General features: G+C 42.5%; 1 protein-coding gene across 6 annotated transcripts in view; it reads right to left on the bottom strand.

Annotated features, from left to right (window-relative positions):
• The window catches only part of FSD2 (fibronectin type III and SPRY domain containing 2), a 48,307-nt gene that overhangs the window by 27,348 nt on the left and 1,104 nt on the right, over positions 1-19,855 (bottom strand). For 2 of the 6 annotated variants that reach the window (XM_070570376.1, XM_070570349.1), the window contains exon 2: positions 17,694-17,895. The gene's annotated coding sequence lies outside the window, so the exon portion shown is untranslated. Of the gene's footprint in view, positions 1-16,545; positions 16,825-17,693; positions 17,896-19,018; positions 19,515-19,855 lie in introns of those variants that run through there. The other 4 variants (XM_070570363.1, XM_070570356.1, XM_008512681.2 and 1 more) reach the window with 4 other exon arrangements.

Below are 19,855 nucleotides of genomic sequence, written 5' to 3'. Positions count from 1 at the left end.
TAGATTACCTACTGTGCAAGGACAATTCACAAAATAATTACTTTTGTGTATAATATCACCTGTACGAAAACATTTAGAGAACGGTCCGTCCTTGAGAGTAACAGAGAACAAATAAATAAGATGTCATTTTGCCTTTCCAGTTAGCAAATACTTAAAAATAGAAAACTGATACCCAAGGCTGGGTGCGGGTGCAGTGAAGCGCGTACTCTCATGGGCTGCTGGTTGGAATGTAAACCGGCCCTGCCTCTTTGGAGAGCAAACTTGGCAACATGGATCAGGAGCCTTAAAGCTGTGCACACTCTTTAATCTAGCTTTCCCTGAGGAAAAATGTCAAATACAGGGGAAAAATTTTTTTCTATTTAAAAATATCCACCACAAAATTTTTTAGAATAGCAAAAAAGCATTGGAAAAGGCCTGCTGCTTAGGGGAATGGTTAAGTAATGTAGGATATTACACTCCATAGAATATAATGCCGCCTTTAAAATGGTTAGGGAGAGCTAATGATAACTTGGAAAAAGATTCACAATCTGATGTTAAATAAACAGAATACTCATTATATATAGACTATGATAACCACTATTTTAGTGGAAGTACATAAAATCTAGAGAAAAATAGTAATAGTAGTAGTAAATGCAATGTTAGTAGTAGCTACTACTTATTGCGCACTTGCTGTGTGCTATGCAGTTCATGTACATTGTCTTGTCCTCATATCAACCCTAAATGGTAGGTGCTGCTGTTATCTCCATCTTACAGAGGAGGAAACTGTGACTCAGAGAGAGTATCTTGTGCGAGGTCACATAGTTAGTAAGTCATTGAACTGGGGTTTGAACCTTAGTCTGGGTGGTGGCCACAAGGATGTGGTGGCAGATATGCAACTACAGCGAGCGTGACTGACCAGGGGTTTCAGCTGCAGTCTGAAGCTCATCAAGATATTTGCATAGAGGACATGCTTCCCATGGGCATCTCCCATCCAGTGACAGAGTGTAGCAAGGATACTAAGGCAGATCCGTTTCTGGTTGACACAAAACCACTCTGATGGCAAATTTTGGCTGGAGCCTTGCCAAACCTTTCTTAGAGGGCATGGCAGTCTCGGACGCTTCCTGCAAACCTCTCCTCCTTTCCTCCTTCTCTTGGGGTCAGACTTGAATCACGACAAGACAGCTCTCAGCCTTTCCTATCTTGCTCCCTATTTTATCTCACACAGGCGTTTCCCCTAATGAAATTCTTGCACATTTCATCCCGTCTGGTGCCTGCTTCTTGCAGGACTTAAGTTTAACACAAACTGTTAGACTTCAAAGCCCCTGCTTTCTTCCTAGCACACGACTGCCATTGTGTTATATTAATTATTTTTTTGTAATATTTTTACTGATACATAATTCACATACTGTACAATTCACCTGTTTAAAGTGTGTGATTCAATGGTTTCAGTATATTTGCACTTACGTGCAACAATCACCATAGTCAATTTTAGAACATTTTCACCATCTCAAAAGGAAACCCTGCACTCTCTAGCTATCACTGCCTACAGTCCTTCATTTAACCAGCGCTAAGCAACCACTGATCTACTTTCTGTCTCTATTGCTTTTTTGTGTGGACATTTCATGCAAATGAAATCAAATCAAATATGTGTTCTTTTGTGACTGGCTTCTTTCTTAGCATGATGTTTTCAAGGTTCAGCCATGTTGTAGCACGAGTCAGCACTTCATCCCTTTGTAGAGTGGGATAATAGTTCATAGTATTGATATGTCATATGTTGTTTATCTATTCATCAGTTGATTTGCATTGTTTCTCATTTCATTTGGGTTGTTTTCATCTTTTGGCTATTATAAAGAACGCTAGGTACTTATGAATAAATACCTAGGAGTGGGATTGCTAGGTCAAATGGTAACCCTATGTCTAACTTTCTGAGGAGCTGCCAAACTGTTTTCCAAGGTCGTTGCCCCATTGTATATTCCTACCAGAAGTGTATGAAGGCTCTGATTTCTCCACATCCTTGTCAACACTTGTTATCATCTGACTTTTTGATTATAGTAATACTAGTGGATGTGAAATAGTATCTCACTGTGGTTTTGATTTGCATTTTCTTTCTTTCTTTTTTTTTGAGGAAGATTAGCCCTGAGCTAACATCTGCTGCCAATCCTCCTCTTTTTGCTGAGGAAGACCAGCCCTGAGCTAACATCCGTGCCCATCTTCCTCTACTTTATACGTGGGAGGCCTGCCACAGCATGGCTTGCCAAGCAGTGCCATGTCCGCACCCGGGATCCGAACCCATGAACCCCGGGCTGCCGAAGCAGAATGTGTGCACTTAACCACTGCGCCACTGGGTCGGCCCCTGCATCTTCTTGATGAATAACGATGTCAGGTTTTTTTCATGTATTTATTGGCCATTTGTATATCTTTTTGGAGAAATGTCTATTCAAACATTTGCTCATTTTTAAATTGAGTTAATTGAAATTATCAGATAAATGATTTGCAAATATTTTCTTGCATTTTGTGGATTGTCTTTTCACATTCTTGATAGTTCTCTCTGAAGCATAAAAGTTTTTAATTTTGATAAAGTCTAATTTATCTATTTATTCTTTTGTTGCCTGTGCTTTTGGTATCATATCTAAAAATCTATTGCCAACCCTGAAGTTAAACCAAACTTGCCTTCCTAGAATGAATCCCACTTGGTCATAATGGATAATTTTTTAATATGTTATTGGATTCAGTTTGCTAGTATTTTGTTGAGGAATTTTTGCATTCATATTCCTAAGAGATATTGGCCTATAGTTTTCTTTTCTTGTGATGTCTTTGTCTGGTGTGGGTATCAGAGTAACACTGTCCTCATAGAATGAATTGGGAAGTGTCCCTTCTCTTCTATCTTTTGAAAGAGCTTATGAAAAATTGGTTAATTCTTTAAATGCTTGGTAGAACTCACCAGTGAAACCATCTGGTCCCGGGATTTTCTTTGTGGGTAGTTTTTTATTATTACTAATTCAATCTCTTTACTTATTATAGGCCTATTCAGATTATCTAATTCTTCCTGAGTCAGTTTTGGAAGTTTGTTTCTTTCTACGAATTTGTCCATTTCATTTAAGTTGTCTAATTTATTGGAATACAGTTGTTCATAGTATTCCTTTTTAATCCTTTTTATTTCTGTAAGGTTGGTAATAGTTTGAATCTTTTCTTTTTCTTGGTCATCTAACTAAAGGTCTATCAATTTTGCTGATCACTTTAAAGAAGGAGCTTTGGGTTTCTTTGATTTGTCTCTCTTGTTTTCCTATTCTCTTTTTCATTAATTTCTGCTCTAATCTTTATTATTTCCTCCCTTCTGCTTGCTTTACTTAGTTTGCTCTTCTTTTTTCAGTGTCTTAAGGTAAAAGATTAGGTTATTGATTTAAGATTTCTTCTTTTTAAATATAGGCATTGGCAGCAATAAATTTCCCTCTAAGCACTACTTTCACTGCATCCCACAGGTTTTGGTAAGTTTTATCTTCATTTTCATTCATCTCAAAGTATTTCCTAATTTCCCTTTTATTCTTTGGTCCATTGGTTATTTGGGAGTGTGTTGTTTAATTTTCACATATTTGTGAGTTCCCCAAATTTCTTTCTGATATTGATTTCTAATTGCATTCCTTTGTCGTTAAAGAACACATTTTGTATTATTTCTACCCTTTTAAATTTATCGAGGTTTGTTTCATGGCCTAGCATTTTCTCCATCCTGAGGAATGTTTCCTATGCCTTGAGAAGGATGTGCATTCTGCTGTTGTTGAATGGAGTGTTCTACAGATGTCTGTAAAGTACAGTTGGTTTACAGCATTATTCGTCTTCTATTTCCTTGTCAGTCTTCTTAGTGGTTCTATTCTTTGTTGAAAAATAGAGCATTGACGTCTCCAACTGTTATTGATGAGTTGTCTATTTCTCCCTTCATTTATGTCAGTTTTTGCTTCATGTATTTTGATGCTCTGTTGTTAGGTGCATATACATTTGTAACTGTTATAAATTCCTCATGGATTCACCCTTTTATGATTATAAAATGTCCCTCTTCCTCTCTAATAACATTTTTTGTTTTAAAGTCTATTGTTTCTAATGTCAGTATAGCCACTCCAGCTTTCTCGCAATTGTTGTTTACATGATACATCTTTTCCCATCCTTTTTGTCTCATCTACTTATATCTTTGAACCTAAAGTGTGTCTCCTGTAGACTGCATATAGCTGGAAGTATTAATTATTAATTTTTATTATATATTAATTATGACAAACTTCCTAAGAATTTCTACATGACAATGCTGTGCCTTTTTCAGTGTAACAAAATGGCATTTTCTATAAAATAACATACCTTATTCCTAAGAAAATTCCTCCTCAGAATCTGAAAATTAAAATTTCAACCCTCAACTTCCATGCAGGATAGTAAACCAGAGGTTAGGAAAGAAGATTGGCATCTACAATTCTGCCAAGAACTGAAGACGTAACATTGGAGGAAGACGGTTTATTACAAAGAAGTATTAAGCTGTGATGATAGAGTGACTATAAAATTAGGAAGAGAACTCTAAAAGATACCCTAAAGCTGAGGGAAATTACTTAAGGAAGGATAAACTTGAAAGAAGGCTTAGATCTTGAAGAAGTTGGGATTGTAACCTATTTCATGGCAAATAAATTCACTAACTAGTCCTGGCCAGAGCTGACACACAGTTGCTGGAAAAGCAAGAAAAACACACAAAGGCACAGGTGAGCCGAGACTGGCGGGCAGGTGAGCCGAGAGTTGGCAACGTTTGCTACAGGCATGATTTCATCGGGAGGATCAAGGGAAACGGTCACCGCGTCTCATAAGAGGCCTTGTGCCAGAATCGCCCAGATGAGCTGCTTTCAGATTCTTGACCTTCAGAAACCACGCAAGACAATAAAGATCTATTGTTTCAAGGCTCTAAGTTTTGGAATAATTTCTTATGCAGCAAAAAATCACTAAAAATGACCCTCTTGGGGCCGGCCCAGTGGTGCGGTGGTTAAGTTCACGTGTTCCACTCCAGTGGCCCTGAGTTTGCTGGTTCAGATCCCGGGTGTGGACCTAGGCACTGCTCATCAGGCCATGCTGTGGCAGGCATCCCACATATAAAGTAGACGATGATGGGCACGATGTTAGCTCAGGGCCAGTCCTCCTCAGCAAAAAGAGGAGGATTGGCAGCAGATGTTAGCTCAGGGCTAATCTTCCTCAAAAAAAAAAAAATGATCTTCTTTCCACCTGGCTATCCCCTCTTGCTACTATTCCTTCCACCTCCATTTTTCACATTCAGTCTCCCTCAAAGGGTAGCATTTACATCATTGGTCTTCAGACGACAGCATATGTACATAAAGACTTTCCAAGGGGTGCACGGGGATGGATAGCTTTAAGAGTATCAGTTTTCAGATGCTTAACATAATATTTAATCTTTCCCAGAGCTGCTCTGCCTGGAAACGAGCCAGCAGTTGAGGCTTCAAGTGGGGTCTCTTTTCAGAATAGCCCTTCTTCTCTTTATTACAGAAGTAAAACCGTGCCTCTCACTTGTCCCGAATATTACATTGCACTGTAAGATTTCACTGCCTTGGAATTCTAAAACCTCCTGTGGGCTAAAGGAAAGGACAAGTTGAAGTATTGGTATCAATGTCGAGAGAGTGAATGACATTAATGAATGGGGAAGATACATTTTTTCTAGGTTGAGTGGTTTCCAATTCTTTGCTTTCAACAAAATTGAAGGAGGATCTAATCAAGTGTCAGCTGATATATGATTAAAAATGATTTTTCATGCTAGATCACTATATAATTTTTGGCAAGCGTTTCAGAAAGAGTTCAAAGAATTGATTGGCATTGTTATAATAAAGCAGCTTCCATTTCCATCTGCTTATGTAGGTGAGCGAGGTTGCTTGGGGCTCATCTACAAAATGAAAGATGGGAAGACAATCGACACCAATTCCTGCTACATTCTGGAATATGTCATTTTCACCCATGGATACCAGGTTTAACTTTTAACAATAAAAAAAAGCCCCATTCACATCATCAATAGATGCATTTCCATTTTACTTTTTTTTTGTTTTATAATTATTTGTCACTTGTAATGTATTTATGTTGTTTTCCTTACATGTGACTAAACATTGTATTCATAAATTAGTTCAGAATAAAAAGGAAGTTATTATCTAGAGACTTATGGTTCCAAGAAAATTTTTAAAAAATTAAATCTCAAGTCATATATATGTATTTTTTATAGAGAAGTATCACAAATGACCAATAACAGACTTGCCAAGCATAGAGAAACAATACATTAGTACAAAACTCTTCTGAAAAGTGAAACGGAAATACAAGCTCAAAGAGAAAAAGGAGCAATGTAAAATTTCTAATGTTACAGAAGAGTTAGTTCTTCCATTTTTTAAGATAGTTGAAAAAGGCATCAAATTGCTACAGTATTTAAGAGTCCACTGAATAAATCTGAAAAAAGTTATGGAATAGTTTTCTTTGAAAATGTGAATATTTATAATATGCCAGAAAGTGTATCTTTTGCAATTATTTACACTTTTTAAAGTAATACTTTATTAAGAGGTAATTTACATACCATAAAGTTCACCCTTTTAAAGTGTACAATTTAGTGTTTTCAGTAAACTCGGACTCGTGCATCCATCACTGCTATCTAATTCCAGAACAGTTTTATCATCCCAAAAAGAAATCCCACCCCTATTAGCAGTCACTCCCTATTACCCACTCCCCCAGACCACGATGACCACTTTCTCTTGAATTTGCCTATCCTGGATGTTTCATATAAATGGAATCATTCAATATGTGATCTTTGGTATTTGGCTTTTTTCACTAAGCATAACGTTTTCAAGGTTCATCCAAGTTGAAGAATGTGTCCTTTTCATAGCTGAATAATATTCCAATGGAGGTTAATACTATATTTTGTTTATCTATTCATTAGTTGATGGATACCTGGGTTATTTCCACTTTCTGGCTATTTTGAATTATGCTGCTACAAATATTCATGTACAAGTTTTTCTGTGTGGACATGTTTCCATTTCTCTTAGGCATATCCTGAGGAGTGGAATTGCTGGGTCATACAGTAACTCTATGTTTAACCTATTGAGGAACTGCCAAACTGTTTTCCAAAGTGGCTGCACCATTTTGTATTACCACCAGCAGTGTATGAGGGTTCCAGTTTCTCTATGGCTTGTCAACACTTGTTATTGTCCATCTTTTTTTTTTCAATTTTTCTTCTTTTGAGGAAGATTAGCCCTGAGCTAACACCTGCTGCCAATCCTCCTCTTTTTGCAGAGGAAGACTGGCCTTGAGCTCACATCCATGCCCATCTTCCTCTACTTTATATGTGGGACGCCTTCCACAGCATGGCTTGCCAAGCGGTGCCATGTCCGCACCTGGGATCCAAACCGGCGAATCACAGGCTGCTGAAGCAGAACATGTGCACTTAACCACTGTGCCACCGGGCCGGCCCCTTATTGTCCGTCTTTTTGAGTAGAGCCATCTGAGTGGATGCGAAGTGGTATCTCATTGTGGTTTTGATTTGCATTTCCCAGGTGGCTAATGATATAGGGCATCTTTTCATGCATTTATTGACATTTGTATATCTTCTTTGGAGAAATGTCTATTCAGATGTTTTGTCTATTGGGGTGTTAATTTTATGTGTCAACTTGGCCAGGTCAAGGTGTCCAGATATTTGGTTAAACATGATTCCAGAGGTGTCTGTGAGGGTATTTTTTTAGATGAGATTGACATTTAAATTGGTGGACTTTGAGTAAAGCAGATGGCCCTCTATAATTTGAGTGGGCCTCATCTAATCAGTTGAAGAGCTTAAAAGAACAAAGGCTGACCTCTCCCAAGCAAGAAGGAATTCTGCCAGAAGATGGTCTTCAAATTTGAACCAGAACATTGGCTCCTCCCTGGGTCTCCAGCCTGCCAGCCTACCCTGCAGATTTTGGACTTGCCAGCCTCCATAATCACATGAGCCAATTCCTTAAAACACATCTCACTTTCATTATACGCACACACACACATATCCTATTGTGTTCTGTTTCTCTGGAGAAACTTGACTAATATGCTCTTTTAAAAAAAAATTTTTTTTTTGAGGAAGATTAGCCCTGAGCTAACATCTGCTGCCAATCCTCCTCTTTTTGCTGAGGAAGACTGGCCCTGAGCTAACATCCGTGCCCATCTTCCTCTACTTTATATGTGGGACACCTACCACAGCATGGCTTTCTGAGCAGTGCCATGTCTGCACTTGGGATCCGAACTGGTGAACCCCGGGCCGCCAAAGCGGAACGTGTGCACTGAACCGCTGTGCCACTGGGCCAGACCCTAATATGCTCATTTTTAAATTGGAGTATTTGTCTATTTATTGTTGAGTTGTAAGAGTTCTTCACAAATTCTGGATGCAAGTCCTTTATTGGGTGCATGATTTGCAAATATTTTCTCCCATTCTGTACGTCGTCTTTTCACTTTCTTGATGGTGTCCTTTGAAGCACAAAGGTTTTTAATTTTGATGCAATCCAATTTATCTATTTTTTCTTTCTAGCTTGTGTTTCTCGTATATCTGAGAAACCATTGTCTAATCCAAGGTTATTTAAACTTTTGATAAAAATTTGTAGGGAACATAAATGTTGTAAGATGTTTCACAAGCAAAAAAATTTGAAGGCTATTGATCCACATGCAAAAAAGGATGACCTTTTTTGTTTAGAGAAGCAGTAGTTTTTTCATTTAACTGCACAAGTCACAAACAAGCACAGTTGATTTCCAAATATTGGCCTACATTTCTATCCACTGGAATGGTTGTACCATTGTAATTAACCAGCACAGGTACTTTACCAACAACATTAAGTACGTAACTCAATGCAATTTTCAGTAAACTTCTCGAGTTGTGTAACCATGACCACAATCTGTTCCCAATGCCCCCTTTTAAAAAAAAATTATGGTAAAGTTAATGCCTTTTCAAAAAAACTGATGTTACTAAACTATTCTGAGATGAGACATATGCAATAAGGTTTTGAGGAAAATAACAAAAGCAAAAAAAAAATTTTAAGATACAGTTTAGCACTTTTTCCCCCAGCCATAACTTTTATGATCCAAACAGCTTCCCTTAATTTCCACTTGTGGGATCAAAGCCAGCAGCCAGCTGTTTGTCTCTGCTTGTCCTGCAGTTGTACACAGAAGTCAAGTGCAGTGGTTTCCCCTATCATCTTTCTGCAGTGAGGGACTTTGTGACCTCTGCTGATAGACTGTTAATAATCATTCCAAAGCTATATAAAAAAATTCATTTTTCTTTCCACTACTTCTACTTCTGATTGCCTTTTTTAACATAACATTTTCTGATGGCCTAATTGGGAAGTCCGTGGACGCCGTCCCGTGCTCTTGACTGCTCTGGGCCTTTTGATCCTGTTGAACGTCGCGTCCCCCACCCACAGCTCAGCTGCGATCTCCTCCTGAAATCTTTGCTGAGTCCCTCGCCCTGGCTGCTCCTCACACGCTGGCTCTGTCCATCCTACTTCCTCTCCTCAGTGTCCACCTGCTCCAGGTGATCTTGTCCACTCTCACGGCTTCTATGGCCCCCTCTCTGCCACTGGCTCCGAATCCCTGTCTCTGGCCCCAACTCCGCTCCAAGCAGAAGGAGAGGTTTAGAGGGACAGCTGCCTTCTGGAGCATCCCCGGGTCAGTCACCTTAGTCTCAACGCTGCCAGATGGAGCTCATTGCCTCTCTTTCTCTCCCCCTTGCTGTGTGGTGTGACATCCGCCCAGTCTGCCAAGCTATAAGCCTGCGATTATCTCCACAGAACACACTGGAAGATTCCTGGAGGCCCAGATGGCTTGAAAGACTTCCAGAGAAGCCCCTTTCTCCAGCCTCTTGGCACTCTGGCCTTTAATGCCTGTGACATCCTGACCTGATTGTCTGAGTTGCAATCCCCTCCCTGGATAGTCCTGCTATACCTGTTCCTCAGCCTCTATGTGCAGAGACCAAGGATCACTCAGCTTTTCTACTTATACCCTCAGGGAAAGAACTTGGCCCTGTGTCCTAGGCTGGTCAGAGACGACACTTTGCCCTAGTGGCCCAGACCTCCCTCTTGCCTCCTGGAGACAGCCGGCCAGGCTCCTCTTGCTGCCTGCCCCCTGTCCTCCGCGTTCTGTCCTATGGGCTGTAGAGAAAGGCTAAGGGCAGTGATGAGGACAGCAGAGGACTGATCTCATCCCATATCTGGCCCTATTTTAGGAAGGTTTGACCCAAAATACGAGGTTCTGGATCCCAGTGATGGAGACCCGCCCTGCTCTTAACTCGGAGGGCTACCTGTCTTCATCTGGGCCTCTGCACCAAATATTACTTTAATCGTGGCTATAACCCTCCTTGGAAGTCCTCACACTGCCCTCCCTTGGTGGGCTCTCCCAGGCTCCTGCTGACGGCAAGACAAAAACACAAGAGGCGTCTGGCCTTCTCTGACTATGGCGGGGACAACGGGCATGTGACTACACAGACTCTGCCCTGGTGAACCCCTGGGGATCTTATCTCTTTCCTCCTTCACTCTGAAGTTTCCATAGGATGCTGTTTTTCCATTTCCTCTGTGAGCACCTCATAGAGGGGTGGCCTTCCAGCAGCCATTAAGGGACAAAGACACTGCTATCCTAACCCCATGCCATGCATACAACTGGTTTCTGGGGTCTGGATCCCCATAAGGAAACTTGACTCCTAAGACTCCCAGACTTGGGTGCATTACACTTGGGATCAGAAAAGCTTCAGTCCCATTCTCTAATGCTCCTAAACTCTTCACACAGAAGAGAAAGGTAAACATCGCTTCAGTAATGTCTGATGAGGCTGAGTGCCACGACCATGCAGGATTGATGCACAAGGTACTAGCTTCACCATATCCTGGACAACCAGCAGGCCCAGTGGGACCTGGTCTGCCCCAGGGTTGGGGGAAGGGATGAATAAAAGTAGCTTTCAGAGGTAGCATCTAAAGCAAGTGGCTCTGGGGCCAGTGCTTTACCTCTGAACATCCATGACTTATGAAGATCCTAGAGCCTGGATGTTCTTTTGGGTTATTTGTAAGAACCCCGCCCACCATTAGACTCTGGCTGGGGCGGTCCTGGCTTGTTCTCACCAACACAGCCTGTTTTAGAGATGCAGAAGAGTGGCTTCAAGTGAAGTTGGCCACACCTTCTCTTCACAATGGTTCTGCATCCCAGAAAAACTAGTGCTAAGCTGGACTGAGAAGCCCCTCCCCGCAGATACACACACACACACACACACACACACACACCGGTCCCAAAGGACTGCTAGCTCTTCCTGGTATCGTGTGCATTGCCCCTATGTTAGCCTCTGTCTTCCTTCAATGGTTCCCAAGGCCAAAGAAGCCTTCCAGCTATGGAAGCACCACCTTGCCTTCTCCCCCATTACGATCCATCCTAGGTTCCCACATCCTTTATTGCAGCAACTGATTCTCAACAAAGCCATCAGAGCAGAGCCTTCCATCCTCAGAGGCTCTGAATGTTGCCTTCACTCTCCTGTATGTCTGATGGCCTAGTTACTCAGAATTACCCCACTGGGGGAAAGGACAGTCTTTTCAGCAAATGGTGGGAAAACTGGATAATCACATGCAAAATAATGAAATTGGACCCTATCTTACACCATACACAAAAATTAATTCAAAATGGATTAAAGACATAAATGTAAGACCTGAAACTTTAAAACTCCTAGAAGAAAACATAGGGGAAAAGCTTCATGACATTGGTCTTGGCAATGATTTTTTGGATATGACACCAAAAGCACAAGCAACAAAAGCAAAAATAAACAAACGGGACTACATCAAACTAAAAAGCTTCTCTACAGCCAAAGAAACAATCAACAAAATGAAAAGATAACCTATGGAATGGGAGAAAATATTGACAAACTATCTATATGATAATGGGCTAATAACCAAAATATATAAGGAACTCCGACAACACAATAGCAAAAAACCAAATAATCCAATTAAAAAATTGGACCTGAATAGACATTTTTCCAAAGAAGATATACAATAGGCCAATGGGTACATGAAAAGATGCTCAAAATAACTAATCATCAGGGAAATGCAAATCAAAACCACAATGAAATATAACCTCACAACTGTTACAACAGCTTCTATCAAAAAGACAAGAGATAACAAGTGTTGGTGAGGCTGTGGAGAAAAGGGAACCTTTGTTCACTGTTAGTGAGAATGTAAATTGGCGCAGCCATTATGGAAAACAGTTTGGAGGTTCCTCAAAAAATTACAAATAGAACTACCATATGATGCGGCCATCTCACCTCTGGGTATTTATCTGAAGGAAATGAAAACAGTATCCTGAAGACACATCTGTACTCCCGTGTTCATTGCAGCATTATTCACAACAGCCAAGACACGGAAACACAGAAGTGTCCATCGACACATGAATCGATAAAAAAAATGTGTACATATACACATACACAATGGAATATTATTCAGCCATAAAAAAGAAGGAAATCCTGACATTTGCAACAACGTGGATGGACATTGAAGGCACTATGCAAAGTGAAATAAGTCAGACAGAGAAAAACAAATACTGTATGATCTCACTTATATGTAGGATCCAAAAAGCAAAACTCATAGAAACAGAGAGTAGAATGGTGGTTGACAGGGGCTGGGGGGTGGAGAAAATGGGGAGATACTGGTCCAAGGGTACAAACTTCCAGTTATAAGATGAAGAAGTTCTGGAGATCTAATGCACAGCATGGTGACTACAGTTAATAATACTGTACTGTATACTTGACAGTTACTAAGAGAGTAGATCTTAAAGTTTCTCACCACACACACATTAAAAAAAGGTAATTCTGTGAGTTGACAGAGGTGGTAATCATCCTTATTGTGGGAGCTATTTTGCAATAAATCTGTGTATCAAATCATCACATTGTATACCTTACACTTACACAATTATGTCAATTATATCTTAATAAAACTTGATAAAAACAATAACCCCATTGTATAGAAATAATGTCTTACCATTAACACTTGCTCTGAGCTCTGGCACGGCCTCACGGAAGAGGGGGAGGAGGGGAATGAGGCGGAGAGCAATTAGATCCGGAAATAGGAGCTGAGAGGATGAAAGGGTCATTCTTCCCTCCAGGGGCCTCTCATGAGCCAACAACAGCAGCCTGTCTCTGAGCTTAGGAGCGTTCCCCATCTTCACTCCACCTGGGCTCCTGGCTGCTGCCTCTGCCTCAGGGGCACTCTAGGTCCTACCTGGTCATGCCGGAGTATCCTGGGCCCAGCACGCTGTGGGGCAACATTAGTGACCTGGGAAGTCTGAACCCACCCAGAGATTGTGTGGGGAAGCCCAAGGTCCTTCTGGGACTCCCGCTGGTGCCATCACATGGGTGGGCTGTGGCACTGAGCACATTCACTGCCCCAGCACTGACTGTTCATGGGGCCGGAGAGGCGTGGGTTCAAGAAAACAGAACTGTGTTACGCGCTGGGCTATAGTGAATGAGACACAATTCCTGGTATAAAAAAGGCGCCAGACAAGTGAATAAGTAATGACCCATCTGGGCTGCTGCCAAGCTCCTCAGAGACACTACTTCCTTCTGTCCTGAGACCCCAGGACATGCTCCCTCTTCAAGCACAGGCTCTGGTCACACAGACCAAAATCACACTGTTTCCCTCTGTGGCCCCGAGTGTCATCCTGTACACAGAAATCTCCCTTGAAACCATCTTGTCTCTACGGTCTGCTGGCTGTGCGCCCCACGGCTCTCCCCACGAGCGTCCTTGTCTGGTCCAGAACAGCATCATGATGCCTTGCTCAGTAGAAGTGACAAGTCTGCATGTCCTGTATTCTGGGCAAGTCTCAACTCCCCTGGGCATCAGGCACCCCTCATGTCCTAGCTCCACCTCCCCAAATGGCCTCACCATCTCCAGTGGACACGGCGGTTCCTTCTGACCACTCTCAGGCTTCTCGCATTAAGTACCACGTGAGGCCCCGGCTCAGGCTGTTCTTCCCGCTGAGGGCTGCCCCCCTTCCCCATCCCACCACTGCCCCTTAAGCTCCTACCCATCCACCAAGGCCAGAGCCTGTCACATCCTCATGAGGGCCACTGCATTCCTAAAACCCACTAACAATAGCATGACACCCTTAGCACCCAAACCAGAGACCAGGAGCTCAGCCTTGACATCACCCAATCTAATTAACGCCGAGTTAATGCTGACTCTGGTTCCTCTCCTCAGTCTAGAGACAACATCCCTCTACCTGCTCCCCTCACCCCTTCGTAAGGCCTCTGGATTCAGAAAGTCCCGTGTTTGCACTCTGTCTCTGCTACTTCCTAGCAGTGTAGCCTTGAGAAAATCATCTCTCCGGGCCTTATTTTCAGGAGTCCAAGAAGTGGGCTTGTTAATAGTTTCTACCTCATACAGTTAGCATTTAAAAAAATTTTTTTTTAAGATTGGCACCTGAGCTAACATCTGTTGACAATTTTCTTTCTTCTTCTTCTTCTTCTCTCCAAAGCCCCCCAGTACATAGTTGTATATTCTAGTTGTGGGTCCTTCTGGCTCTGCTATGTGGGACGCCACCTCAACACAGCCTGATGAGCGATGCCATGTCCGCGCCCAGGATCCAAACCAGTGAACCCTGGGCCGCTGAAGCAGAGCGCGTGAACTTAACCGCTCGGCCACAGGACTGGACCCACAGTTGGCATATAGATGAAATAACAATGTATGTAAAATGCTTAGCATAGTACGTGGCTCGAAGTAAGTCCTTAATAAATGTTAGCTGCTGTCATTATTGTTGTTGTTGTTACTATTATTATTATTTGGACCTCGGCCCCTCCTACCTGAGCTAGGATAGAAGTCTCTCACCTGGTCACTCTTGGAGGGTGAGGACCAGGGTCAGAGGGTGAAAACTCACAGTGGCCCCTGTGGGATCACTCTGTCCCTTGCAAACAGCAGACGGTGGGAGAAGGCACCAAAGCAGAGCAGCCCCCTATCCAGGCTCAGACACTGGCTATGGGGTCACCCTCCTGACAGCACAAGCTTCCAAGGGCCTAGGCGGAGATGTGGATTCTAGTGATGGAGGGTCCCTTGGAGAGCAGCTAACTCAATTTCCCGAGTTTAGGACGGCAAAACTGGGTTTCTGTGAGGATAAAGGCCTTGCTGCGGCCAATTCCATTTAACGACGACTGATGCGGGGCTGTTCTGCATCCAGCCCTGAAGCTGGGGTCTGGACACAGAACCAGCCAGGTGAAGCATGGGATTGGGACCCAGTTTTCCACTAAACCACATCACCTACAGACCGAGGAGCGGCCTGCTAAAAATAACACTTCCATTTCTACGTACTACCAAAAGGGAGAAAACCAGAATTCTGTATTACCAATAAATCATCGTGCGAAATTCTTTCAACCAGGAGCCGGAATGTGAAACACTGAATTGAACTGTTACACAAGGAAGAAGATGGAAAACACTGAGCACAAATGCTACAAAGAACAAATCTTCCAGGCCAGCATTCGCCCTCTGAACACACAAACACAAACGGGTCTGCGCGCTTGGCATCAAAGTAGGAAGTTTGCAGCACGACTCCAGAGTTGACATTTTCCCCTCAATGCCCAGATTCTTTCACTTTCCTAAGAAAGTATCTGGAATTTGGGAAGAAAAGAACATTAACAATAAATTGCCATTTTATAAATGATGAAACTGAGGCTTAGAGAAATAAAGGAATAAATCAGAGTCTATAAAGAATATATTAGCTAGAAAGCTTCTACTCTAGGCCATAGGGCTGCAGTTTAAAAAAAAAAAAAGACTTTTGCTTAAGTCTTATATGGGAGGTGTGTCCCTGTGCTTTAAAGAGAAAAGTCTCCAAAAAAGTGTTCTTTAACTTTTTATGGGTGATGGGTGCCTCTGAGAATCTATTGAAAGCTGTAAACTGTCTCTCTCAAAGTAGGCCCATAAGGACACAAACATAATTCTGCATATAATTTTAGGAGTAGTCCCCAGCAACTCCTGAGCCACAACTAAAGAAACTTGCTTTAAAGGGTTAGCTGTACAGTTATGCTAAATGGTTCAAATCAGCTTTACAGGCACAGTGCAAACCTCTGACCCCTCTCTCTTGGAGGAGGGGGTATGCCAAATGCGTGAAAGATGATTACAACGCTGTTTCTCAGCGTTTGAATCAAAGCATGAAATTACGATTTGTCAGCAGGCGCATGCAGATAAAACAAAAGGTATTTATCAACCCGATACCATAGCCAGATGATATCAACATTTAGGGTTGCAAACTGTTCTAGCAAATGGGCCCCTACACTAAAAATACTCTGAAGACACATGGCAGGAATCGCCAGCCTACCTCTGTCTGCATCTGAGGCTGTCACACAGCTTTCAGTGAGGGTGAATCCTTGCTACAAGGAGGCACAGAAAATATTCACCCTGTTTACTGTAATCTACCCACCTGCAATTTAAGATCTCTCTTCACACCTAAAGGAAAGATAGTGCGTTAACATTTTGGCATTAAGTTACTGCCTTTCTAACAATACAACTTGTATTAGAAGAATATGACTATCCCCAAACTTGCCTGCCAATTTAAGGGTCCATAAATTCTTCTTTTAACTCTGAGGCCCTGGATACCTGCTAGAAAACTGCGTCCGAGTGAGTTCGGCAGGCTTTCCCTCCTCACGGTGACCTCTGTGCGTCCCACAGCTGCCCTGGCCTGTGTCACACCAGAGTTCTGCGAGTGGGGCAGCAAAGGCGACCGTAACGGGAGAATGCTCTGGCTGCAAATAGCAACAGGCCTGCCGTGAGTGGAGGCCCAAATATAGACCTGCCCAGGCCGTCTTGCCACTTCTTACTGCTCAAGTGTCACTAGGAGAGGTCACATGCTGTGCCCTGAGTTTCTCCATTTACTGTGAGGATTTGAGTCCTGTGAGTCCACTGGGGAACTCAGATGGCCAGTCATGTGTAGAGGGCTGGGGGCTGTCACAGCAAGGGCAGGAGGGCTGCTGTGGCCACACAGAGGAGGAAGACCTCCAACAGCCCTCGTGCTGTGCACCTGCCACCCGGGCTGAGGGTCTTTTCCCGAAGTGTTTTGAAGAAGCACAACTCTGCATGTAATCAAATGCAACTTAATTTTTTTTTCTCCCACCATTCCTTCAACATTTACTCAGGGTGGGAATTATACACCTCTAGATAAAAATCTAGCAGACCCATGACTCTCTGCTCCCTCTGAGGTAACAGAGTCCTGTGGTCACTTGAAGGCATAGCCTGCATTTAGTAATTGAATGTACAGTCCGATATACTAATTAAAAAGCCAAACTGAGTGTAGCCAGCATCAGGATCTTCCCTCCTCCCCATCTTGGGCCTGTTTAGCGGAAGTCTACCCTGGGAAAGGAGGAACGAGGTCGGCTTCTTCTCCCTGCACCTCTTCCCTGAGCTGCTGGTTTGGAGGCCAGGGCAGGAGGCACTAAGGTGATAAGACAACTCCTATTTGAGTTGATGTCGCAGTGGGTCCTAGCTTCAGGCTCTCTGGGGCCAGCAGATGCTTAGAGCTCTCTCTCTCTCTCTCTCAGAGCTTTTGTACACCTCTAGAGTTTCCCATTTTGGAGATCTTGCCCCTGAAGGTCCCACAACCAGGCTGAGAACCCCTCTATTCCAGGGTGTCCCTTGCATTCCTCCTCCAGGCCCTGGTGGGCCACCTCCAAGAGCTCTCAGATGGGGTCTCCTCACCCATGCAGCTGGCTCTCTCAGGCAGGATCCAGGTGATTCCTTGCTGGCTCTGTCTTCTTGCTGGCCCACATCTGGATCTTAGAATGTAGGCCCCATCCTTGGTCCCAGCAAACTCTGGGATGCAGATGACCCCAACGCAGGCATCTCCCCTGCTCTCCACCAAAGCAGCCAGTCCTCTCACCTCGGGCCACCATTGGGCAACCTGCAGGAAACAGAACAAGCTCTCTGAATGGTCCCTTTGAAGACTTGCTCATTGGGCTTGCGTGTAGAGAAGGTGGGACTTCCAACCCTCTCCCGGCCCAATACAGCTCTCTCCAGAGAAATCACTCCCCCAGTCTTCCTCCAAACACCCTCTTTTCTTCACTCTGATCCATTTTTATTTTCACCAGTCAGCTGAGAGCATGAATTGGGTTCTGGACCATTTCCTTTAAAAGTCTACATATAGTGATTTAATCTCAGAATTTTACATCTATTGCTTTTTTAAGCCTCAATCAAAATTTCATTTTTAAAATACCATTACTGCCATGCATCTATAAAGTAAAAATATTGGAAGCAAAATAAAATATCAAAAGCAAAAACATTGAAAGAAAAAATTATGCAAGGATATAGTAGGTACAAGAATGTTTACCACAGCATTGTCTATATTGGCAGAAAACTGAAATTTATCAACATTTGTCAATATGGAATTTGTTAAATCATAATACAGTCAACTCAATATTGGCAAGTATGAAAAATAATGATGTAGATGCCTATTTTTTTAATGTGGAAAATGCCCACAATATATTCCTAAGTAGAAAAGGAGTATGAAAAATATCACTATAGTATAATCACATATTTATATTATATACATATATATACACACACCCTTATAAAATGAGTGCAGAATTTATCTCCTTTGAGTTCTTTTACTTTTTCTTTATATCTTTGATAGTGTCTATTTTTATAATACTTATATATACCTTTTATTAATTAAAAATTTTTTTTATTGTAAAATAATATGTGGTGTTTGGCTTAGAAAAAAGCAAATACAACAAAAGAACCATAAAGTGACTATAAACCAGTCATGCTTCCTGGTAACAACAATTATTAGGTTTGGTGTGTATTTTTCCATATTTTTTTCCTAAGACTATACAAACTTACCCCCCTCTCACACACACAAAGTACAAATTACTTTTGTAATTAGAAAGCCTGTTTGGTTTCATTTTGAAAAAGCAAATAAATTAGAAAACCTACTAGAAAGGATAAAATAGTATAAAACAAATACAATAAAAAGACACACTGTAAAGAATCCACAAAAAGATATTAAAGAATTATAAGTGACTTACATTAGCTAAAATAATATGAGATAAATAAATGACTTCAGCTAAAACGCCCTTTCTCCAAGAGGACTGGGTGTTAGCCAGCCCGGCACTTCTGAGTTGGTGGCCACAAAGCCCCACACACAGGCATTGGGGACGGGGACCTTCAGACAGAGGCAACTTCAGACCTTCAAGCTGCGGTCCACAGAGGGCCCTAGAGGCTTGGGCTCACCTTGGAGTGGGGTGGGGGGCAGGATGCCCTAACCGTAGCTTCAGCCTGGTCCTGTTTTTGTTGTTTTTACTTGGGCATAACGGCAAGTGCAAATCAGATTCCAGGTTTTCCCAGCTCAAAACCTTCAAAAGTTCTTTCTCTGGTTCCTGAATCGAGACGTCCCAAGCCTTGGTTCGGTGAAGGGCTCTTCCGCCCCCGCCTCCCCTCACCCCAGTCCCCGTCTCAGTGCGCTCAAGGGATGGGAGCAGACAGGTGCTGTGTTTCTCGGTCTACCCTGTACCTTTCCTGGGCAGAGACCAGGGCTGTGTTGTTCCCTGTGGCATAAACAGGTCCAGCTCCACCCCACTCTCCATCCTCCCACGCAAGCTACATTGCCCCGTCTCCTTAATCAGGGCTGCAGTGGCCAGGTGGTCTCATTTAGTCTGAGAGTGTATCTTAAGACAAATTTCTTTTCTGGGTCTCATTTTCCTTGTGTCTGAAATGGGTTAGGACATAGATTGTATTTAAACATCTCGGCTGGGAGCTGGGACGCTTTGAAGACAGAAATATCTTTTTTGTATGCCCCTGTGCCTCCCGCCCAAAACAGGCACACAGCAGACACTCCATCAAAGCTCGCTGAATGGATTACAATA

Source organism: Equus przewalskii, chromosome 1 (assembly GCF_037783145.1).
Source record: "Equus przewalskii isolate Varuska chromosome 1, EquPr2, whole genome shotgun sequence".
In the NCBI taxonomy this organism is placed as follows: Eukaryota; Metazoa; Chordata; class Mammalia; order Perissodactyla; family Equidae; genus Equus; species Equus przewalskii.
Note: the sequence above shows the minus strand (reverse complement) of the source record. Positions and strands in the feature narration are given on the sequence as shown.